This window comes from Onychomys torridus, chromosome 12 (assembly GCF_903995425.1).
Source record: "Onychomys torridus chromosome 12, mOncTor1.1, whole genome shotgun sequence".
Lineage (NCBI taxonomy): Eukaryota > Metazoa > Chordata > Mammalia > Rodentia > Cricetidae > Onychomys > Onychomys torridus.
Window position 1 is genome coordinate 18,847,214 of NC_050454.1, and position 25,094 is coordinate 18,872,307.

The following is a 25,094-nucleotide window of genomic DNA, read 5'->3' on the forward strand; positions in this document are numbered from 1 at the left end:
AATCATCAGTCTCTCTCCCTCTCTTCTGTGTATGTGTGTGTATCTGCGAGATGAGTGATGTGTGTGTATGTGTGTGGTCAGAGCTTGATGTTGGGTGTTTTTCTCAATCACTCTGGTACCTTATTTTTGAAACAGAATCTCTCACTGAATCTGAAGCTTGACAATTCAAGCTAGACCTGACTGGCTAGTGAGCCACAGGGATTCTGTTTTTCTCCACCAAGATTACAGGTGTTCATCCTTAGACCTGATTTTTTTTTAAATTTAAAGTTTACTTTATGTGTATGGTTGTTTTCATCTGCTTGAGTACCTGTACATCATGAAGGCCAGAAGAAAGCATCAGATTCCTTGGAACTAGAGTTGTAGACAGTTGTGAGCTGCCACGTGGGTGCTGGAAATCAAATCTAGGTCTTCTGGAAGAGCAACCAGTGCTCTTCACTGCTGAGCCATCTCTCCATCCTCAGGCCTGGCCTCAGCACTGGGGTTCTGAACTCAAGTCTTTGCGCTTGCACCTCAAGCAAGCAATTTACTGAATGCATCATTTTTTCAAGGCGTGATGGTTAATCTTCATTGTAGACCGGATTGGATTGAGGATCATCCGGGAGATCAGCAAGGCTTGCTTACGGGCGTGGCTGAGGGCATTTCCAGGGAGAACTAAGGGAGGGGAACCCAGCATGATAGGGGCAGCACAGCTGCTTGCTTCCCGGCCACCCCGAGGTGAGGAGAGCAGCTGTCCTACAGGTTTGCTGTCACAGTGTTCAACCTCAGCCTAGGCGTAGTGCGGTGGAGCCAGCTGGGACCAGACTGAGACCTCTGGAACTGTGAACACAAACCTTTATCTTCAGTAAGTGTTTTCTCAGATGGGTGTCATGGTGATAAAAAGTGACTAACACAGTTATCATTAATTCTTCTGTACAGCGTGACGCAAAACCAAAGTCACACTTTAGTGGCTCCTTACTAAGAACCAAGTTGTTGTTTGTCACCGTTCAGAATCTAGACTACAGGGGAAGCTAAGATTTATTCCTTTCCTGCCACAGTGCTGAAATCAGCAGTATTGAGGTGTGGTTTCTTCACGTCCTTTTCTAGCGATAAAATTAACTTGCCATTTGACAGCCAGGCAGCCATGGCCCTTCATTAGTATTAGTGGTGGATATTAGTGTGCAGCACACACTCTGGGATCTGGGCACTGGATCTCCACAACACAGCCCTGTGGCTTATTCTGGCTGAAGGTCAAGTTTTCAGAGGTCAGCAAGTGGCTAAGAGCCTCTGGTGGCTTGTCCTGGGGTTGTCTCAGTCCCTTCTGAATGCTGGCCCCACTCGGCTTTCCCTAAGTCCCATCCCTTTACCTGGCCATGCACCTTTGACTCCTTGAGCATTACCTGTGCCGCTACACACACTCAGGCAAGCATAGCTTGGCAGGTTATGTTCCACAGACACAGATCCTGTTCCTTTTAGTAAGTACTGCTGTCTTCCAAAGTGGTTGTGCCAATGCTTACTTCTGCTAGTGTGCAAAGAGTACACAAGAGCTCTAGGCCCTCTACATCCATCTTGTGACTGCTAGGTCTAGGGCATTTCCCTTCACTCATTGTGTCAGATGCAAGTGTGTAGTTACTGGTTTTTTTTTTTTTTTTTTTTCTGGTTAGAAGTGACATTACTTCCCCCATCTCAATTAAAAAAAAATTTAATTTTTAAAAATTGGTGTATGTGGTGGGTATGTGCACATGTGTATTGGGTACCCCATGGTGAGAAACTAATAAATCCTAATTAATAATTATGGTCTCAAAAGCCCACCAAAGGACCGCCAGAGGCTCAAATAGAACAGTGGGTAGACTTTGCTCTCAAGTAGCAGCCATTTATTCTCTTTCTTTTTCTTCTATTTGCTTATCTCTGTCTGTTTCTACCACCATGTTTTTTAAAAATTAAATGTATTTCTGACACTATAAAATGTATTCCTATCACTCTCCTCCCACACCCTCTCTTATGCCCCCACACCACCCCTGTCAGCTCCCACCCTCTCCTAGGAACCGTCTACATTCATAGCTTTCTGTTTTGTTGTGTGGCCCACTGAGGTTTAACCAGGGTTTAACTGTCTGTGTGACCATGGGTTTGGAACTATACCCTGGAGCCTAGTGGGCTAGCCTGTCCTACCACTATTTTTATCATGGTCGACTTCTCCATGAGCATCGTCCCTGTTTGGAGCTGTGGTTTTCTATCTTATGATCTCAGTTTTCCCCCTTGAATAGCATTTTCTTTTCAAATGACCCATTTAGTTGTAAATAGCATTGTACATATTAAGCCCTTTGCATCCTAACACCACCAGTGTTTATTTTGTACAGGGGAGTTTAATTTGTGACCCGAAGACAGTTTTCAGGGAGTTCACAGAGACGTTAGGGCCAACTTAGTGTTAGATCGCTTTTACATTTTTCTTTTTCTAGGAGAATTGTCTCATCAGCTTTTAAAGTTTGTTTGTTCTCTTCAGTTTTCCAACACAGTCAAGAGCCCACTCTACATATGCCGCTGTGGTTTATACAGCACGAGTTAATGTGGGTTTTAGGTACGTAACATATGTGTCACTATAGTTAGAATCGTAACTGTGGTTATAATTTGCAGACTTATGTGACTCAGAAAAGAAGTAGTTGTAGAATACTTGCTGTTAGGATCAGGTAAGGAAACTGAAGTGCGGATCCATCATAGATAGCTAAAATGTCAGGTATCAGAGGTAAAGGCAGGTAGTCTTTTTTGTGTGCCACTTGTGAGGTCTTTATCATAGTGTGGGAGGCATGGCCTTTGCTTCTTATGTTCTCAGCAGATTTTAGAATTGACAACAACTTCCTCACCCCAGAGAGATTATTATGTTCTAGGCCCTGGGGGATAAGAAAGATGAAAAAGGTGTAGGGTCCAGTCTTCCAGTGGAAGTGGTCCAGTTCATTCTGATGCAAGGTGTGGCCTTGATGGTTTGAATCTGAAGTGCCATCTCCTTTTCAGTGCCTGTCCTCATTCTGACCATGCAGTCCATCCACAGGGTGCTGTGTTGGTTGGTTTGGGGGTTCTACAAGCTAAGCTGTCCACTTACTGCATGTGTACTGGTAAGAAGGTAGTGGCCAGAAACAGGCAGAAAGAGTCAGTGCTGCATTATTGAGGACCCACCTGTAAGCATGCAAGAGACCTAGTAAGGTGAGGGCCAGGATCTAAAGTTAAAAGAGGAGAGCTTGTCAATCTTCAGATTTTGAGAACAGTGTACTGCTGGTGGGCTTCTAGACAACAGAAGCCTGTTCTCACTAAAAGGCTAGGAGTCTGAGGTCTTCGTGTTGGAAGATTTGATGCTTCCTGCTTCTGAATTCATAGACAGCCACCTTCCTGTGTCCCTAGGTGATGGAGTCAGCTCTCTTGTAAGGACCTAACTCCATTCACAGTGGGTACCATCATAATCTAATCATGTCTCAAGAGTCCTGTCCCCTCATGCAACCACCTTGGGGATTAGGTTTCAACATTTGGTTTTTGAGGAGACATGAACATTTAGTCTGTAGCAGTCATACATGAACATCCAGGACCACAGAACAAAGCCGGGAATCTGCACATGCCCAACACACTTTCAGTTAAGTAGCAGCAACAGCAGTAATAGCAAAAAGAGCCCCCAGATAGGACAAGTGCTACTTACCATTTCTCTGTGATGGAGTGGCTGGTCAAGGTCCTCCAGCAGAGGCAGATGGTGAACCAGAGAACTTCATGTGGATACGAGAGCCAACCCTTTCCTCCCCTGGCTTGGAATAGCTTGAGCAGCTGCTACCTCCTTCATTCATTAAGACATTTTTCTGGAGTACAGCAGGGCAAAGGGAAGAAATTCTAAAGACTATGTGATCCACCTAAGAGCAAGATGAATAAGTTTGCTCCCAGAAGCTGGTCATGTTGGGTCAGCCTGAGATGTTGAGATTAGATGGACCTTAGTTAACCTCCTGACTCTGCTGCCCATCCACTATGCAAGTAGACTGTTATGGGGGTAGTGATAACCATTCTTGGATGTCAACGTGACTGCATCTGGAATTAACTAAAACCCCCAAATGGGGGCACACCTGTGAAGGACTTTTGTTGTATTTGAAGAGGGAAGACCCATTTCAAATCTGGATTTTTAAGGTGAGATGACACACATTTAATCCAGATCTTTTGAGGTGGGAAGACCTGACTCTAACCTGGGCCACACCTTCTGCTGGAAGCCTATATAAGGATGTGGAAGAAAGAAGATTTTACCCATTGCCTGCTTGCTTTTCTCTCTCTGGCAAGTCCATTCCTTCACTGGCATTAGAGCCTACTTCTCTGGGATTCCAGCATATACTTCAGTTGAGATATCCAGCCTCATGGGCTGAACAATCACTGGATTCTTGGTCCTTCTGTTCATAGGCAGCCATTGTTGGATTGGCTGGACCATAGCCTGTAAGTTATTCTAATAAATTATATCTATCTATCTATCTATCTATCTATCTATCTATCTATCTATCTATCTATCTATGAGAGAGAGGAGGGAGGGAAGGAGGGAAGGAGGGAGGGAGGGAGGGAGGGAGGGAGAGAGAGAGAGAGAGAGAGAGAGAGAGAGAGAGAGAGAGAGAGAGAGATTGAGAGAGAGAGAGATTCATTCTATTAATTCTGCTTCTCTTAAAAACCCTGACTAATACAGGGCAAGCATGGAAAGTGGCAAGATCAGGTCAGTTTGAGAGAAAATAGATTCTAAATAAATTCTGTTTTCCATATGTATATCTTCTAACAAAGGAATGAAAAATCAATACTTACTCTCCTCTGATATAGTTTATTTGGATGCACAGCCAGGCCCATAGAACCTAGAGCCTTCATCTACCCAGATGCACCAACTCTTGAGCTCTGTCCTAGTTTTTAACTTAAGCACAGAGCCATTGCATGCTACACTGCTTTACCAAATCTCAGCAGATGACCTTTTCTTTCAAGAAAAGCCTCTTTATTTTCTTGATCACTTGGGCTGTTTTCTCTTAATACTTGGATTTGGCAGGCTTTTTTCTGATACCGAGGTGCCCACAGTGAACTCCATGTGAGTAAACAGCTTGGAACACAGACGTTGATTGGGCTCCGGCCACATGTGCCGCGTGGTGGCCAGCCAAGTCATCCTCCATCCAGTGCCAACTCAGAGAGGCTCCAGTTCTGCTGTCAACAACACTTCCCTGAGTCACACACGTATCCTCGGTTTTCGGTCTTGATGTTTCTTGTCTGGGTGTCATTCAAATGTTGGATACCTCCTCTATGCCATGCACCACTGTACACTTTTGTATGTGTTTACTCATTGGTCCTGAAGATAAGCCTGTGAGATCACCTGTTTCCCAGTAGAGAAGTTGGCAGTGTGCTTACAGTGCGGGATGAATTTCAGTACCTGGAGTTAGTGCCTGGGTGAGGACATAAGATAACACAGGAAGAGCCAGCCTCATGCCAGGCTCAGATGTCAGTAAGTGGATTAGATTTTGTCCTCTGAGCTCTGGCCTTTGTGGCAGTTTATTCCCTGTCTAGGAATGTGGGAAATATTTGAAAGAGTGGCACCTGGCCCAAAAAAGGCTTTAGAAACCTTAAAAATTGAAAAGCATTAAACTTTAAGCTTTAGGAAACTCAACTATCCAGGAGGAGTGAGTCCTACACAGTTCTGCAGTTTTCCTCAAGAGACTACATTCTCTCTCATCTCTGTCCCCACATGACTGTGGTTTAGATATGCCCATTGGGTAATTCACCTCTGGCAATGAGAGTTCCTTTTCAAAAGTTTGTATCATATAGGAATGCTAGAAGACTCATGTTGTCAAATTCTAAGAGGAAATGTTAAAAATTACATTTTGTTTTAACGTTTTGAGGTCAATAAAAGGAAAGACACCCAGAGCTTACTTACCTTTCTTCACTGTGTTTATAACTTTACAGAAGAGAGAGTGATTTGTGAATGTGTAATAGATTCTAGGCTTTCCATATGCATTATTTAATCTGTCTCCAACATATCCTGGCCTTATTTTCATTTTATATTCAAGAAATGTGATGATCAGAAATACCAAATAGGATCACATAGCTGACTTTAATGTTTATTAAGGGTAATAAACTTTAAAAATTTTAGACTTAGTTTCTTGCTTGAGAATACAGTAATAAAATATTATCTCACCTTGAAGTCCCCCCTCCCCTTTTTTAATTCCTGGGACTTGAAGGCAATGCTGACGCTTCAGCGCCCGACTGGGATTTCACTTCTCTCCCAGAGCAGTCTCCCCTGACTTAGCTTTTTCTTTCTCTTTGTCTATATACTGTGTCAATACCGTAACCCTTACCAGTTTAATGCACACTTAACTGTTTGTGCATTCCTTCCTTTCTTAACCAGTCCTTAATAAATGCTTGTTTTATAAACAGAGAGTGATAATTGGAGAGATAATTGTAGAGACAATTTAGATGTGCTCCTGGAGCATGTGGAAGCTAATAGAGTCTTGCAGGTCTGAGTGATACTCAGAACAGCTCAGAGGAGCCCGAGAACACCAGAGTAGGCAGAACAGAGAGGGAGCCAGGGTCAGAACTGGTCACGTGGGAGGAAGCAGCATTGCTTGTTCCTATTGGGAAGAAATGTGAGTTAAATTCGGATGACATGTTTATTATCCAGCTCTTTCAAAACTACCCCTAATGGTATCTCTTTTCTTTGGTTTCCTCAAAATTAATTATCTTTTGGTAGCTATGGTAACTCATTCGAAGCTCTGTTATGCATGAGGTCTGTACATAATGACCTTTTCGCTTTAGCATTCTAAACATTTTTGCGCTTAGTCGTTAGTTCTGTATTACAGTGTTCCCTTCATTCTGTTGAAATCCACTTTCCCCTGTAGACTTGTAAGGACAATTTTATAAGGGATCTGGAATGACAGACTGGCTGACAAATGACAGGAGATGCCCACCATCGTCAGTAGTGTTTGTGCTGTGTGTTACTTGTATGCACATCTTCCTAGGCAGGTCTCACTTCAAGGAACTTTCAACACTTGGTGCTTACCAGCTTGGTTTGCCCAGCTTCCATGCTCTGGGACCCCATGCTCTCACTCTGTGGCTCACACACTTTCCTTCTTGGGAACCAGTGCCTCCTGTCTGGCCCTGGTATAGCCAGTCCCACCTATGGGTGTGTGGCTTTTCTTTCCCTGGGCTGCTTTCTAACCTGCCACCAACTTTCCAGCCCAGCTCCCTGCCTGATCTGGCCTCTGGTTTCGCCCTCCCTCATTTGGAGGACTTCTGAGCCTGAACCTTAGCTGTCTGAGGTAGACTAGATCACCTCATTGTTTTTTTCTTCTGTGGTCAGGGTATTATTTAACTCTTGAGTCTTTCTTTTATGGGAAGAGGGACAGATAACCCCTGCTTGCCAAGTGATTGGGTTAGATAAAGAAATGGACCTTGCACCTCCTGGTGCACAGTGAATTTCCTGCTCTTCCTACAGCACCAATATTGAAAAATGACCTTTTTTTTTCTCTCTTTAATCATGTGGCTAATTGTGTGACTCTGTGTGGGTACGAACGTGTGGATACAAGTGCTTGTGGAAGCCCAAAGAAATTGTGAGATCCCAGGAGTTGGAGTTAGTGGTTGTGAGCCACCCCAGATGGGTGCTGGGACCTGAACCCAGGTCCTCTGTAGGAGCAGTCTGAACCACAGAGCCGTCTCTCTAGCCCGTTCTTCTTTCTTCATACTTCGTATTTACTTGCTAAATATTTACTTAGTGCCTGCTTCATGTTAGACTTTGTCCTAGGTGCTGAGGGTGCATCCTGGAGGCAAAGTAGACAACAACAAACAAAGGAAAAAATAACATCTAAGGCACCAAAAGAAAAGAAGACTCTAACATGTCCATTTCAATCACCCCTTAAGATATTCATTCAAGACACATATACATAGATTAAGAACAGTATGACAGGAGAAGGTATGTGTGTAAGTGTCCTTGAGGTTTTTTAAATGCTTTTAATGTGTTTTAAAATGCTTTTGTATGTTTTTAGAATGCCATTTTAATGCTTTTCAATGTTTTTTGTTGTCTCTTTAAAGTGCTTTTAAAAGTGTTTTTTTTTTTTTTTTTTTTTTTTTTTTTTTAAATGCCTTTACCTCTGTGGGATGCTTGCCCATGGTCATGCTTCCAGGTGCGACATGGGTTCCTTGGTGGTGTGACACAGTCATGTTGGTCCCAGAGTCCTTGTCACAGACACCCTTGTATTCATGTTAAATAAGCTGGATTTTAGCCAAGCGGTGGTGGTTGTTTCTAGTTAAACGACTCCCTTTTGCTCAGAGCACCAACAGGAACTGTCACCACTTTGCTGTCCCCCAGTATTGCATGTGTCACAGTGCCTGACACAGGGAGGTGACGCAGAAAAAGGATTGTGGGCCCAGGAAATGCACATTTCTCACGGGGGAGCTTTTACACTCTGGGGAGGGGTGTTGATAAAGTAGGGTTGTGCTTAAGTTGTAGCCCCTTTAGAAACATTTTTAATTTTCAGTATTTACCAATTAAATCTAAACTTCTAAGATCAGTGACTCACACTCTTTCAAGAGCCTGAAAAAGGTATATGGTGAGATATTTATTGACTCGCCTCTGATTTCAATGTTAATAGTTTCCAACCGGAAGGGGAAGAGTCCATCTAGGTGTGGTAGCTTCTTCATGGGAATTGGCATAGCTCTCCATAGTCCCAGAATTGAAGATGCCAAGAGCATTCTCGGAGTTTGTTTCTCTCTTTGGCTCAGTCCCTCCCTCTTACCTTTATTCTTGCATATCTCATGCAGCAAGAAACCTGCAGAAGTAACATGGTCTTTTCCAAAACAGCACAGCATGTCAGTGGAAAAGTTTGGACCAGAGTTTGGGTAAATGCTTTCTCCAAGGGGGAAAAAAAGTAAAAGAATGCAGCTATATAATGTTTCTGGTGCCTTTATTATTTTAAGCTCTTAAAGGGTCAAGTGTCCATCCGTATTCACCTGGGTCTCTCTGTCCTTACATCCTATCCCACAGTGACTTTACCCCACAAGCCCACACAAACATACTTCAGCATTTGCATCAGTTCTGTTTAGCGCAGTGGGGTGCCTCATCGTGTACCAAGCATAACCCACATTGGAGACCCTGCCCCTCAGCTCGTCCGCTTCTGTCACATTCTCACAGTCCAGACTGGCTAAGACAACACACAGGAGAAGATACTCCAGCTTCCCTTCAGGATCTGCAGCAGCTGGAGAGAACGTCAAACAGATGGGCTTTTCCACCCTGATTATCCCGACTTCCTAAATTTAGAAATACATGCTTTAAAAAAATGTAAATTACCCAAGGGGGTGGCGTAGCACATGCCAGGCTGTGCTAACGAGTGCAAATAGATGTCATGTGCCGGCTCGATGCTCGGCTCTCACTGCTTCAGCTTTATTTTGTTTCCTTTTAGTTTGTTTTATTTTATTACTGTTTTTTTCCTTCTCAAGCTGTGCTGTCAAGTCTGTTCACATGTTGATTATTAGTTTAATATTATTATTATTAAAATAATACTATTTTTCTTTCTTTCTTCCTTTCTTCCTTCCTTCCTTCCTTCCTTCCTTCCTTCCTTCCTTTCTTTCTTCCTTTCTTCCTCTCTTTCTTTCTGAGACAGGGTTGTAGATCATATTGGTCACAAACTTTTGCTGTTGCAAGGATGGCATTGAACTCTATCTTCTGCTTCCTGAGTGCTGGCAGGTATATATGATCGTAACCTAAAATGTCATGTGATCTATCTTTGAAGGACTCAGAAGTCCTTCAAACTAGTGGACCAGGCTAGGAGAGGAATGTATTAGATAAGGACCTTCTCTTGTCTTACTTTGGCTACAAACTAGCTGGGTGGGTTTAGGTGAGACACTTCCTCCACTGTGTGGGTAGTCTGGATTCAGTAGTCTCTAATGAACCTTAACTATGAGTTATAAGGATCTCTCTCTTGCTTGCTTTAAAAAGTCTATTAGCAAGTTATTTTAAACATTATCATGTCCCTAGAATATAGCACAGTGCCCAACATGGATTAGATGTTTAAATATTGTCAAAAAAATCAACATTATATATCTTACTTTTCCTCTTAGGAAAACTCATTGAGAAACTTTTTAGAAACTAAACATTTAATGATCACTTTGTTTTCATTAGAATAGACTAGACTAGTGTCTTCTGTATCCTATAGGAGTAAATTATATGGAAGAATTACTTCATTCATTCATTCACTCATTCATTCATTCATTCATTTGTTCTTTTATTATCTAGGTCTTGCCATGTGGCCAAGGCTGGCCTGATACTCACTGTGTGGTCCAGGCTGAATTTGAGTTTTCGATTCTCCTGCTTCAGCCTTGATTACTGGGATTATAGGCATGTACCATCATGTCAGGATAGGAATCGTATTGTATGTGACATGAATGTTTATGGGACCACTCTTATTCTAAAGTTTCAACACACACACACACACACATACACACACACACACACACACACACACACACACACACACACACACACACACGTATGGATAACAATCTGTGAGTCCATCCAAGGAAGTGAATTGAGTGGGAGAAGGTTTATCTTAGAGGAAGAGTGGAGAATGGACATTTAGGAAGCAAGAGGGTGATGGGGAGGAAGGGAGGGAACCTGACTGCTCTGGCCAGTCTCAGCAGAGTCTGGCAGTCACAGAGCAGAGACTAGCTTGGGAGGTGTGAACCTTTGCCTCATGAAGGGAGGTGGGATCAAGGGAAGTTGAGGCTAGAGATCAGGGCAGGGGACAGCAGAGAAGTAGACATTTAGATTTTACCTGGTGCACAGGGAGAAGGCTTCTGGAGTTTTACACAGAGGGGTAACTTGCTCCAAATTGCTTTAAGACATTTGACTTTAGAGCTGTGTGGAGGATGGGTTGGCCGCGGGCTAGGAGATAGTGGAAGAATCTGGTGGGATACTTGAAGATCCAGTGAGAGTCCTTATAGACAGAAGAAATCGAGTCTGAGAGATTCTCAAGGAATCTGTTAAGACCTTGGAATTATTACTGTCTCAAAGCCAAAATAAAAGGTAAAGAATGTGTGTGGAAGCATTGTATAGAGAGAGCTTGCTTCCGCAGCACATATTACTAAAATTGGAACAACCCAGAGAAGATTAACATGGCCCCTGCTCAAAGACCACATGCAAATTTGTGAAGCATCTCCCTTTTTTTAATCAGATAAAGGTGATAAGACACATGATGGAGAAAATGACAAAAGAAAGCAGAGGAGCAAGACAATGAAGTTATTGGGGATATTAAACCAGAAGGAGAGTCAAGGAACTCACTGATGCGTGTAAAGAAAGAGAACGTGGTCCTCGGAAGAACAAAGCACAACAGGAGATTTCTGAGGGAAACCGTTACCCCAGCTCCAGCAGCTGCTCTTGCCTTAGCTGCTACCACAGCTGAGCACCTGGTCACTGTGGGCGAGAGATGAAATCCCCGGTCGCTCTCCTGGATGAAACACAGATGAAGAAACTAAAGGTCAAACTTGAATATTTTGAAGAGCGGGGGAAACCATTGTGGACAGAGAGACCAAGAGGCCCCAGAACAACAGTGGCAGCAGTTAGTTACTTCCTGAGCACCAGAACTTCCACGTGGAACAATTGAAATACGCTGAGTTATGAGGCCGTCAACAAACAGAACGGCAGCAGCATGGCCCGAACCCTCAGCGAGCACACCAGCACTCCAGAGAAGCTGGTCCGGCAGCCGGACGTCCTGGCACGATGCCTCATCAGCGCCTCCCTCCCCTCGGATGCTGTCGCTCCGTCTCCCCGAGCTAGGTCACAAGACTGATGCCTGGGCAGCCCATGCCAGGCTGCATGATTCCCTCTGTGGCAGCCCGCATCCACCCAACTGGGAGTGGCCCTGACCCTCCTGGTATGCCTCCCATGCCCGGCAACCTCTTAGGACCCTGGGTCCCCCTCACAGCACCAAACAGCATGTATCCCTCCACCACCACCGCAGCAGGGCCTCCACTTGGAAATGGGGGTCCCTCCATCTCCTGCTCCAGGCCCACCAGCCTCGGCCACTCCTTAGCCTGGAAGATACAGGGAGCCTCCACACCCACCACAAGCTGAACTGGGCATGGCAAGGCTTGTGTCTCAGCTCCCTTGCTTTTCTTTCAGGATTTATCTTGTCACAGACCCATGTCTCTCCACTCCTTGATGCTTCTTGTGTCGGGTCCTTATCACTGCAACTCTTTAACACAGTTCCTCATGTTGTGGTGATCCTCAGCCATAAAATTACTCCATTCCTACTTCGTAACTATAATTTTGCTGCTATTGTGAATCGTAATGTAATACCTGATATGTAACCCCTGTGAGTAGTGACCCGGAGGTTGAGACCCGCTGAGGCGTTATGCATGAGCTTCTCTCTGCTTATCTGGGCTAAGAGTGGAGCCACTGGTGGAGTTCCTGGGACTTTTACCACCCATAAATGGCCCCAAACAAGAAGATCTGGGGACTAGGGAGGCACCCTGTCGATTGGGTTCCTGTGCCAGGACAGTGAAGGACTCCACTCCGCCTGGAAGAACACACCACTGTACCTAGTATATTATGGTAGAGCAGAGTACAAATATTAGAACACACCACTGTACTTAGTATATGGTAGAGCAGAGTACAAATATTAGAACACACCACTGTACTTAGTATATTATGGTAGAGCAGAGTACAAATATTAGAACACACCACTGTACTTAGTATATGGTAGAGCAGAGTACAAATATTAGAACAAGCCCACTCCTTCCCTCTCCACCAGCTGTGGTTTTCCGTGCAAAAGATTCACTAGGTGGTTTGTTTTCTTAAGGGCAGTGTGAGCTTTAGAGGTTGGAATCTGGGGAGGCTTTCCTTAGGTCCCCCTACTAGCCAGGAAAGTTAAAGGAGTCTAGGCCCCTGCCTGGATGCTTTAAGAGTAGTCCTATCTCACCCCCTCCCTACCACGTCCTCTACGGTCACTACTCCAAATCTAGCCCAACTTTACATCTGTTTTCTAAAACCTTGCTCCTTTAAGAAAGACAAGAAAACGAACTTTAAAATAGGCAAATAGATGAAACCTGGTTAGGGTAGATGGGGTAGTTTAGTCCTTAGCTACCTCCTGCAGCAGCCAGGTGGTAATGAGGTTCAGAATGGGAGTGGAAACGTGGGTCCTCCCATACCGTCTTCTCTGGGTTGTGGAGAATGCGCTGAGGGCACACGGACCGCACTTGGCTGCAGAGAATTAGGCTGTAAGGTTTGGGGTGCTCACTCGGGAGGGTGGGGCACGATCCTAGAGAAAGGACCACAGTGATGCCTTGATGTGACTCTGGATCTGCTCCTGCTGAGGAGTGATTTGGTGGTTCTTGCTTTGGTTGACTTGTCCTCCCTCCCTCTGTTTTGAGGGGGAGGCGTTTTTTTGTTTTTTAACTTTCCCCTCAATGTCAGAACGCAAAAGTCCGTAGCAGTGATTTGTCTTGAGGCTCCCTTTGCCTCCGACCAGGCGGTCCTTGTCGCCGTCAGAGTACAGTTACTTGAGCTAAGGAAACCTCGTCCCTTCTAGTGCGTGTTCTCGTGTTCTAGACTCTTGGAGTGGAAATGGAAATGAGCTTGCCCCTCCCAGAGGTGACAGGCCCCAGTGCCTTTGACAGTGGCCCTGTCCTCCCACTTCCCTCCATTCTCTTCCCAAAGGAACTCGCTCCACATGCTCACCTCTCCCCCTGGAGTCGTGGAAGGAGACTGGGATTCTGGTCCATCCTGTGGTCCTTTGTAACCTTTAATGAGATTGCTTTGCACTTTGAAAAATGCAGGTATGGGATTTTTAAAACGCTGGTAACCTCCAGAACCCAAGTTCAACGCAGCTCTTTGTGTGTTTTATAGGATTCACTCCTGTAGTAACACCCAATGGACTCTGCCAGGGCCGGGATACTGTGCGGGTTGTGTACAATCCACTCTGTGTGGATTTCTTTTTTCTTTTGTTGCTTTGTTTAGTTTTTTAAATGGTGGGAGTTCTGAGATTTTGGGAGAAAAATGAATGAAAGTGGCTTAATTTCCTCTCTTTCAGTGGATAAATGAAATACCATTTATGAAAAGATCGTAAAGAGACTATTTCCACCTTAGCGTGGGGAACGGGAAGAAGGGAAGAAGTGTAGAAATTGACGGAGTTTCAGTTAGTATGTGAGGAATGTAAAACCAAAATCGGTTCATGGGGAATCAGATCCAGCCTTTAGTGGACATTGTCTGGTTCTAGTGTGAGTCAGCAGGCTGGACCTCAGAAACCTAGACTGATAGAAATATTCACTTCGTTTCCATGAGACAGTACCGCTGAGCGGAAACTGAGCGAAGGTATCTTCTTACGGGGACAGGAGGTTGTGAAGTATAAATGGATTGAATGAAGTCTGTAAAAATCGTAGTTTGGAACTTTGGAATCCTGTGAAAGGCTTGGAAAATACAATGCATGATTTTGAGACTAGCAGACCCCAGCAGATTTTCTCTTCCTGAATTTGTCTAGAGATTAATCACTGAGCCTGCCAATTTTCCTGTTCCTCAGGGGTCCTCGAGACTCTCTGGCTGTCCCTTCTCCCAAGGCTTTTCCCCTAAGTTGCAAGTGTCTTGCTTGTCTATCTTATACTTCTGGGACTGGCCTGGGGGGTGCTTTGCTCAGGTCCTCTCCTCTCCCTCTCCTCTCTTCTCCCTAATAGTCGTATATGAAGCTAAGTAAGCCGTGCTTATCAACGATTGCATCTTCTCACCCATCTAAATGATTTTAGCGTGGAAATAAATAATGCCTTATTTTATAATTCTGATCCATAGGTTATAGCCTTTGTTGTTATCATGACAGTTTCCTGTAAAATGCTGATTATAAATGATTCTACCTTGATGCATTAGTGAGAGATTTAAGCAAGCTAATGTACGCACTGGGCATGGTCAATAGCCAGGCGAAATACGCCGTGTGTTTTTGTGTCTTTCCTATTCTCCACTGATGTCCCTTATTGCCACCAAGACATCTGAGTATGCATCCCCTCTGCCAACTCAGCTTTCCTAAGGACTGTGTGCTTGATTTAAAAGTTTGATGCAGTGGTGGCGTGCGCCTTTATTCCGGGAGGCAGAAGCGGGTGGATCTCTAGGAGTTCAAGGCCAGCCTGGTCTACAGAGGGAGTTCCAGGAGAGTCAGGACTACACAGAGAAACCTGTCTCAAAAAAACAACAAAACTCAATAAAAAGTTTGATAAACACACATTCCTGATGTGTTGTGCATGCTGATGCTCAGCGCTGCTATCTACAGGACATTGTCAGTCTCTCTTAGGCATAACTACTTTTTCTTATCAACTGCAATGTAAGCCAGGCAACTATCCGAATTTTAGAAATAAAGACAGAGGGGCTCCAGGGTGTGATTAAGCCATTCCTTGCTTGTCAGAGGTATGGGAACTCAGATGAGAGCCTAGGTGTGTCTGCTTGTAATGTCACTAATTATTTCTTAAAGAAAGGACCCTTACATGGTCACTGACAAGGGTTTTGTTGTTGTTCTCCAATGAACTTCATTGAGGTTCAGTTAGCATTGAAACATTTTCAACTACACAAAGAGAGCAGTTTTGAGATGGCTGGATATATCCAATGAGTCACCATTTCAGTAAAATTACAGGGCGTTTTTATTTGTGCTTATAGGTTACCTGTAACATAAGAAGCTGCTGGTCTGTTTGTTGAGATTGTGTGTTAGTTTGTGGTTGTTAGGCTTGTTTAGATAGAATCCTATAGTATATGCATTTTAAAACCTAGTATGCTTTTTAAAAAATAATTACTATTAAATCTAAGTTATTTCTCCTTTTTAAAGATTTTATCTATTTATTTATTTGTCTATTTATTTATTTATTTAGGTTTTTTCGAGACAGGGCTTCTCTTGTGTAGCTTTGGACCCTTTCCTGGGTCTCACTCTGTAGACCAGGCTGGCCTCGAACTCACAGAGATCTGCCTGGCTCTGCCTCCCAAGTGCTGGGATTAAAAGCATGAGCCACCACCGCCCAGCTTAAAGATTTATTTCATGTGTAGGAATGTTTGGCCTCTATGTGTGTATATGGACCACATGTGTGCCTAGGAGGTAAGAGGAGGGCATTGAACTGCCTGGAACTGGAACTATGTATGGTTGTGAACCACCATGTGGGTGGTGGGAACCGAACCTGGGGCCTCTGCAAGGGCAGCATGAGGTCTTCTCACCTCCCGGCATCTCTCCAGCCTTGTTATAATGATTCAGAAGCTCATCTGAAGGCATCAGTAGTTTGATTGGATTGTGAGAACTTCTTGTGGATATACTTGGTTTTTCCATTCTTCTGCTGGGGAACATCTGAGTTGTTTCTAGCTTGGAGATTACCATAAGAGATAGCTGTGGACACATTTCATTCTTTCATGTTTTCAGGGGGGTGGTGATTAATAAATGGTTGGTGTTTGTTTCTTGGAAATTCTTGGAATTTCAAATTGTTTTACAAAGTAATTGCACCATTTTCCTTGGTGAACTGTTTGTTCAAATATCTTGCTTGCTTCTTTTTTTTTTTTTTAAGTGCCTTTGTTTTCTTACTATTGAGTAGATGTTCTTAACTTTGAACAGTTCCCCATTCCTGTTATTCTGTCTTGAAATTCATTTTCCTTCCTTTATTTTCTATTCTGCTTTTAAGCTTGTCCAATGAATTTTAAACTGCAGACATTTAAAACTCCTAGCTCTTCATTTTATTTCTTATTATAGCATCTATTCTTTAAAAACTAAGACTTCCTGTCTTTTTATTACAGATGCCCATTTTCTTTGTTGAACATAATTGTGATAATTTAAAATCCACGCCTGAAAATTCCAGCATCTGACTCATCTTGAGACTGGCATCGTGAAAGTTAATTTAATGTGTCCTGTTGCCTGGGCCTTCGTGAAAATTAATTTAATGTGTCCTGTTGCCTGGGCCTTGGGATGCAAGAAGCTGGTTAAGTATTATTCTGAGTGTGTCTGTAAGGTATCTCTTGATGAGATTAGCACTTTAACTAGTCGGCTGTGAAAGGGCCTCACTCATGTGGGTGAGCATCATAATGTTGAGGGTCTGAAGAGGAGAGAGAGAGGGGGGGGGGGAGGCTGGGTTCTGGAAGTGCCAGCCTGAAGGAGCTGGGGTATAACTCTTCTAGCCTCTGTGCTTCTGATTCTCAGGTCTTCAGAGATGGACGGGAATAACATCCCTTCCCCTCTGGCTACCAGAGCTTACTACACCAGCTTTCCTGGGTCTCTAGCTCACAGCTGTGTGATAATGGGGCTTCTCCACCCTCAAGAATCATATATGCCGCAGTACCTTGTTATAAGTCTGTCTATAGAAGTGTCTGTGTGTATATATACACAGGGGAGGGGAGGGGAGGAAGAAGAGAGAGGAGGGTGGAGAGTATAAGAGAGAGAGAGAGAGAGAGAGAGAGAGAGAGAGAGAGAGAGAGAGAGAGAGAGAGAGAGAGAGAGAGACAGAGAGAGAGACAGAGAGAGAGACAGAGAGAGTGACAGAGACAGACTGTTTAATATAGCAGCTATCAATTGTCATTTTCTTTTAAAATTGGATTTTTTTCCCTAGGCTTTCTTTATGAGGTGCAATTTTAAATTATGTCAGCATGATATTGAATCAAGTGTAGTTTATTGGAATCTGGTTTCTGCTCCCTTGCCCCTAACATGCTGGCTGTTATTACTTGTTCAGTAAGCAGCCAGTTCACTTGGTCAGACAGCCTGTAAAGGGTGTCATGCCCATGGCGAGTTGTTGCTCAGAGCTCATGTCAGGCTACCCAAGTCTCCCCGAACATCTTTGCTTCACTGCTCAGCAAGAGACTTACTTGTTGGATATTTCTGTGAAGTTGTGGGGTCCTCTTTCCCGCCCTCTCCTTTCTCAGGTTCCTCCCACATTCTCTACTGGCCTTGACCTAGCCGGGTTCTCCCATCTATTAGATGGCAGGTACTCTTGACTTAGAGTTTCTACATGCAGTGGTCATGCTAGGTGGTCGGCCCTTGACACAGTTCCCACTGAAATTTGGTTTGTCCCATGCTTCAGGTATATGTGTTCAGGTATCTTCCAGAACACTGGGTGGGATTCTCATGTAACATTTGGCTCTCTCCTCAGTCATCTTCAAGGGTCCCTCTCCCTTATTCTCTGTTGGTTCTGGTCCCTTCCGCTGCTTCCGCTGCTTCTTGGGGATAATTATGATGATGCACTTTTTGTCCCAATGGGAACTTATGGTTGAGAGCATTACCACATGAAGCCATCCTTAGGGCAAAGCTGCAAACACCTGAGACTTGTGTAGGCCAGGCGTTTGGGTGGTTGGGTGAGTCTCCATAACTAGTCTACCAGTGCGATGTCAAGCAATTCCAGAAAAGTCCTCAGAGAGACAGCAGAAGCAGTATTTTACCACTCATCTGGCTCAGTCTAGTCTAGTTGTCACACAGGGTTAACTACACAGGGGGTCCTGTCTTTTCCTGCTTCTCTTCTTTGTGTTTGGTTTTTAGTGACTTATAATCAACACTAAATTGGGAAGACAGCTGTGCGATGACATCTGGATGTCTGTGGTGACCTCATGAATACTGTTTTGTTAGAAGGTCCTTCTTATCCATGGTCTGTCCTTTGCCACCTACAATGGCTGTCCTAGCTCTGAAATAGGCCTGTGGAGAGGAGGTACATGAGAGGATGCTCCTAATAGGATGCTGATAGGAAAGGTTCTCTGCAAACCTTTCTCCATGTGTTTGTATAGCATCCCTTCACTTCTCTTCCCTGATTTGCTCACTGTTACCGATCTTCTCATTTGGCTTAATTTTACCAAATATACACCATCACATGAAAGTATTGTGTTCCATGCCACAGTTTGACTGATCATGCTTTATTTGTAATCTGGGTGAAACATAATTGAAGTCCTTTGTAGTGCTTTTAGCTTTCTCAGTTTGTGTGGTACTTGTAAATAGCATGGTATCCCAGTGATGGGTGAAACAAAAGCCTCCCACTGGAGAGGCTTGGAGAAAGAGCAGACTAATCTCCAATCTGTTAATAGTCGCCTCTTTTCATTTTTCATAATACGGGTTTTGCAAAGGACTCTGGCTTTGTGGAGAAGAGAAAGACTGGGTAATTGCATTTTGGATATGTTAGTTGGCCTCTAGAATTTAGTCTAGAAGGCTGCACACTGGCACAAGTGGATTAAATAGTGTATAGTTTGTATCTTCAGATGGTATATTAGGGTTCTTCAGAGGATCAAGTGCACGCACACATCTGTTCATGTATCCAGAGAAGTTTATTATAAGGAACTGGCCCCTGTGATTAGGGTGTGACAACATCTGCAGAGCTAACGTCCCAAGTTAGATCTAGGCAGAAGGCAGTGTGGAACAGGAAAGAGCTGATGTCCAACTAAGCATTAGGCAGGATTTGCTCTTGCTGTCCTGACTGTTTGAGACCTGCCCACAAGTGGAAGGCAGTTTCCTTTCCTGTCCAGCTAACCAAAATGTATCCAAAAAACCCCTTCATGGAAACATTCAGAAAAATGTTAGACATACATTTGGGCATTCCTTATAGCCCATTGAGATGACATTTAAGATGAACCCTCATAAGCAAACATACTTATTTGTAAAAAAGAAAGTTAAGCCCTAACTTTGGAAATCTTAAAGATGTACATGGAATGGTCAAAAGTGTCACTGATGTCTTCAGGGGAGAGGATGAATGTGTATCCTAGAACTGTCTTCCTTCCTATTTTCCCCAGGATATTCTCATTCTCTCTCTCTCTCTCTCTCTCTCTCTCTCTCTCTCTCTCTCTCTCTCTGTCTCTCTCTCTCTCTTTGGTTTTTTGAGAGAGGGTTTCTCTGTTTCTCTATGTAGCTTTGTGCCTTTTGTGCCTTTTCCTGGAACTCACTCTGTAGCCCAGGCTGGCCTCAAACTCACAAAGATCCACCTGTCTCTGCCTCCGGAGTACCAGGATTAAAGGAGTGTGCCACCACTGCCCATCCTCACCACTGCTTTCTGTGCTAGTTCTCTTAACACTTAGATCAAGTCCTGTGCTGTATCCATGGCAGAGTGGGGAGGAGAAAAAAGAGGAAATTCTTTCCTGGAAAGCCTTCAGAGTAGAACTTTTATCAGAGGTTTTAGCATTCATGAGCTCAAGGCTACATTCCAAAGCCAGCTGCAATAGGGTTGGGCAAACTATTGGCATATTTGGATTTGCAGATTACCAGTGTGGCTTTCCTTTCTCCCTTGTGGGGATACCTGAGATCTTGAAGTTAACAATAACCATAATCTTGAAGTTGTACTTATTTGCTTTATTTATTTTTTTTTTTTTTAAGCTAAGAAGAACCTATTCTCGTGGAAGGAAGGCTACTGAGATTTCAGCCTACCCTGATTCATTTTTTACACTGGTCAGATTCATTTTTCTAATTCTCACTCTGGTTTAAAATGTAGGTAACAGGTGAGCTGAAAGGTTCCCCTTGGTTCAGTCGTTAAAAAGGATGAAAAAACCTCAATAATGCTATTTGAAGTAGAGAGTTTAAAAATCAAGTGTACATTTGCTGATGAAAGGAGGTAGCAATGGATTTGAATTTTAAATTTGTGCAACCTGGGCAAGAAAAGGACTGTTCTGTACAGACTGAAAACTTGGAAACCATGAGTCAAAATCAGCCCTTCCTGCAGTAAGTTGTCTGTGTTAGGTTGACACAGAAACAAAAAACCTGACCAGCACATTTGCAGATCGAAACTTATGGTTGTATTGAAGTACTGGAAAAGAAATGAAAGGCCGAAGTAAATACTCAAGGATTGATAGTCTCCTCCTCTTCCTCCTCCTTTTTCTCCTCTTCCTCTTCCTTTTCCTCCTCCTCCCTTTATGTGTATGTCATGGGTAGAATCCCGATCTCATATCTCACTCTCTAGGGAAGTGACACTTAATAGGCGTGCCCAGCCGAAAGTCTTACATTTTGTGATTATTTTAAAAGTTGGGGTTGGGAGCCTGGAGAGATGGCTCAGTGGCTGAGGGTGCTTGCTGTGTTCTGGCAGAGGACTGGACTTTGGTTCCCAGTGCCCATGTTAACCAGCTCACAGCTAACTGCCTGTAACTCCAGCTCCAGGTGAGCTGATTCCTTCTTCTGGTCTCTGTGGGCACATGCACACACATAAGCACATAGATGTGCACATATATGTAAGTAAATTAAGTCTTCATGAAATTGAGACTTCCTTAAATACAATAAGAGATACTTGAAATTGCTGTTTGTGAATAGCACAATAGTAGAGTAGATGGTATCATTCATTGTCAGTGGTAGGTTAGTTTGCTGTTATGTATTTTTCTTCTCCTCCCTTTGATTTTGATATATCAGAGACATTCTGTTTTAAGGTATAAGAAATCCAACCAGATAATGTGATCAAATGAGCTAGGTAAAAACCGTGAGCTGAAGTTGCAAAAGGTAATGTTTTTTTTCTCCTTTTAAAAAATTTATTATATTTGTGTTTTAATTGTACACATCAGCCATGGGTTCCCCTGTCCTCCCCCCTCCCGCCCCCGCCCCCACCTTCCCTCCATCCCTTCCCCTCCATTCCTATCTCCTCCAAGGCCAAGATTCCCCTGGGGATTCAATTCAACCTGGTGGATTCAGTACAGGCAGGTCCAGTCCCCTCCTTCCAGGCTGAGCAAAGTATCTCTGTGTAAGCCCAAGGTTCCAAACAGCCAGCTCATGCACTAAGGACAGGTCCCGGTCCCACAGCCTGGATGCCTCCCAAACAGTTTAAGCTATTCAATGGTCTCACTTATCCAGAGGGCCTGATCTAGCTGTGGGCTCCACAGCCGTTGGTTCATAATTCATGTGCTTCCATTCATTTGGCTATTTGTCCCTGTGCTCTTCTAATCTTGGTCTCAAAAGGTAATGTTTATGTTTTTTCTTTTTACCCTTTATTTTACTCTTTGAAAATGTTATACAATACAGTGTATCTTGATTATACCCACCCTCCATTCCTTCCTTCCATCTCCCTTCCATACCCTTCTAGTGCATCTCCTTCCCAAATTCTCTCTCTCTCTCTCTCTCTCTCTCTCTCTCTCTCTCTCTCTCTCTGTTTATAGCCCACTGAATCTAATTCTAATCTATAGCCAATAATCTAATACACCCATATGTACATAGGTGAGGAGGCCTATACTAGGTAGTGGGCAGTCTACCAGTAGCCATCCATCAAAGACAAGTTGTTCTTCTCCCAAGAGCCATCAGTCACCAATTTACCCTCCAGAGTGTGATCTCATGACCCCCTCATCCTGTAAATTTTAACTGGCTTGATCTTGCGCAGGTATTATGCAGGTAGCCACAGCTTCTGTGAGCTCATGTGTGCAATGGCCCTGTCATGTCCAAAGGACAACATTTTACAGCATGCCTCCTCATCCTCTGGCTCTTCCATTCTTCAGCCTCTTCTAGGATGGTCTTTGAATCTTGGCATGGAGGGTGGGTAGAGCTATCCTGTTTGTGTCTTAGCACTCACAGTTGGTTATGCTCAGCTGTTTGAGCAGTTGGGAGTCTCTGCATTAATCACTTCCTACTGCAATAAGAAGCTTTTCTGGCCAAAGTTGGGAGCAGCATAAATCTATGAATATTGATAAATATTTAGAAGGCAGTCTGACAATATGACCATTTAGCAGGATAAGATCAATAAATTCTTCCAGTTTCGGGTTTTGACCATGTTTTCAGTTGTTCTGCTTGGCTTTATATCAACTTGACACAAGCTATATGAGAGGAAAGAGCCTCAATTGAGAAAATTCCTTCAGAAGATCAGGCTGTAGGCAAGCTTGTGAGGCATTTTCTTAATTGTGATTGATGTTGGAAGTTTCAGCCTATTGTAAGTAGTATATCCCTGAGTTGGTGGTCCTGGGTTCTATAAGAAAGTGGGGAGAGCAAGCCACTGGGGAGCAAGTCAGTAAGCAGCATCCCTCCATGGCCTTTGTATCAGCTCCTGCCTCTATATTCCCACCTGGTTTGAGTTCCTGCCTTGTTTTCCCATATTAGACTATGACTCAGGATATGTAAGCCAAATAAACCCTTTCCTCTAAGTTGCATTTGGGCATGCCGTTTCATCACAGCAATATTAACCTTAAGATACAGTACTAGGTATGAGTTCCTTCTTGTAGAGCATGCCGCAGATCCAATCAGGAGAGTAATTGGTTACTCCAGTAAACTGTCCTGCCACTATTGTACAAGTGGGTGTATATACTTTCATAGTAAGTGGTATGGAAGCATGCAGGGTCCAGTGCTGGGTAGAACTATTGATGTCTTTTGTCCCCAGAAGTCTACATAGCATCTCCAGTACTATGAAAGCTAGACAGCCAGCAGGTAGAGAATTTCCTATTGAACACAAGATCAATTTCTTTATGTCCTGCAACCAAAATATGTTGTGTCTTCAGCAATAGGGTATTACCATTAGTTATGGTAGGCAACCAAGAGCAATGGCAAAATAAAAACCATGCTGTTTGGGGGGCACCTAGGGATGCCCTAACCAGTATTTTGTAATAGGTAACCTGTGCCTGGCACTAAGATAATCATTTAATAACCCATGTTATTAAATGGGTTCTGGAAGTAGCATAATTGTTTATATTATATTGACTTATAGGTCAACCATTCTAAGGTGTGATGGGTTTAATCAATGGTTCTTTCCATTTATATTATAAATTATAAATCATATAAGATATGTTAGGATCTCCAAAGTTATCATTCTGGCTATTGTTTCTGATTACTAGAATAATAATACAAATTCTTAAGTTGTAAGCTGACTCACCTTATGTTTTGTAATTATCATGCATTATCCTCACTGTGGGTGGAGGTTCTTAGCTCTGCTTTAAAAGAAAATATTTATATAATAGTTTTATATAGTGTCTTAAGCATCAAAACAACTATAAATATCATCACCAGTTTATGGAAATCGATGAGTTTACATACAGTAGTTAAGAAACTCTAAGATTGGGAAAAGTAGAAGAGGAAGAAAGATGTAGTATTGAATATTGGAATGTCTTTTATATCTGTCTTTGGAAGAGTAACTTTGCTTATTAGACATATCCTGAGAGTACTGGGTATTTGTCACAGTACTTTATAGTAAATGTTTTGCACAGTACTGTCAGGAGGCCACTGTAAAGTATAATTTTATTATTGCTTGAAAATCCTTATAGTATCCATATCCTAAGACAGCCTAGGGAGTCAATAAAAGAGAAGAATAAAGGTGATTTTTGCATTAATTTTACCAATACTGAGAAATTCCCTGGTGTATTTGTCAGAATACCGACTTGCAGGTGCACTCTATGAGAATCAGGTAAGGCTTGTGACGAGTAAGGAAGTCACAGGTCAGCCGAGCAGAAGTATTGGAAAATAGTTGGAAGAAAGCAGCCAAGTGACATGCTTTGCCACCAACTTATCCTGGTGATGATACCACCATAGTGGCAGCACCTGGTTGGAGGCTTCCACTGCCCTTCAAATTCTGGCCTAGGAATAACGCCAGAGCTGCAGGCTTGCAGATCAGAGTGACCCTTTGATCTTTTCCAAGAAGTTGAGCTTGCTTCCAGCAAGTTAACTTAGTTCATGATTACCTGAAATAAACTTAATCCTATTGTCCTTATATAACACTAGTCCTGGCAGTCCTGGCACTGAGAAGCCAGCTATCAGTGTGGTCCAGGCCAATACTACTAGTTGACAGTGGGAAACCTACTTTGACATTCATAGGCACCTCACTCCCAACAGGTCCAAAACCAAAGTTTGTCCTCTCGCCCAGACTTAAATCCTTCTTGCTCATTCTTTCAAAAAAAACATTAATTGTCTACAGAGTATTGGGGACTGGGTACCAAAGTGTGCATCACAAGATACCTTCTTGGTGATCAGACTTTAAATCAGGGAGTCCATTGAAAGGATTTACAGTTTCAAAAGATTATTTTTGTGTGCAGAGTAAATTAGAAATGAGTCAAGGATAATAATGGAGCAAACATTGAGGGACTATTGCAGAATGATAGTGGCGTGGGAACAGTAGCAGTAGAGAGAAGTGATGGGTAGATGCAATGTTTTGACATCATAATGGAGGTGGAGTCCTTGGTGATGGACACAGTGTAGGGATGCAGGTATCAAAGATGACTCATAGGTATCTTGCTCAAACAC

At 43.3% G+C, this 25,094-nt stretch overlaps 1 protein-coding gene and 1 non-coding gene across 2 annotated transcripts in view; both read left to right on the top strand.

The window, feature by feature from the left end:
- Igsf11 (immunoglobulin superfamily member 11) overlaps positions 1-25,094 on the top strand; it is a 122,885-nt gene that overhangs the window by 16,425 nt on the left and 81,366 nt on the right. The gene's annotated exons all lie outside the window — the stretch shown is intronic.
- LOC118594368 lies at positions 11,064-11,167 on the top strand. Its single transcript, XR_004946357.1, has one exon. It is a non-coding gene; the product is annotated as a U6 spliceosomal RNA (small nuclear RNA).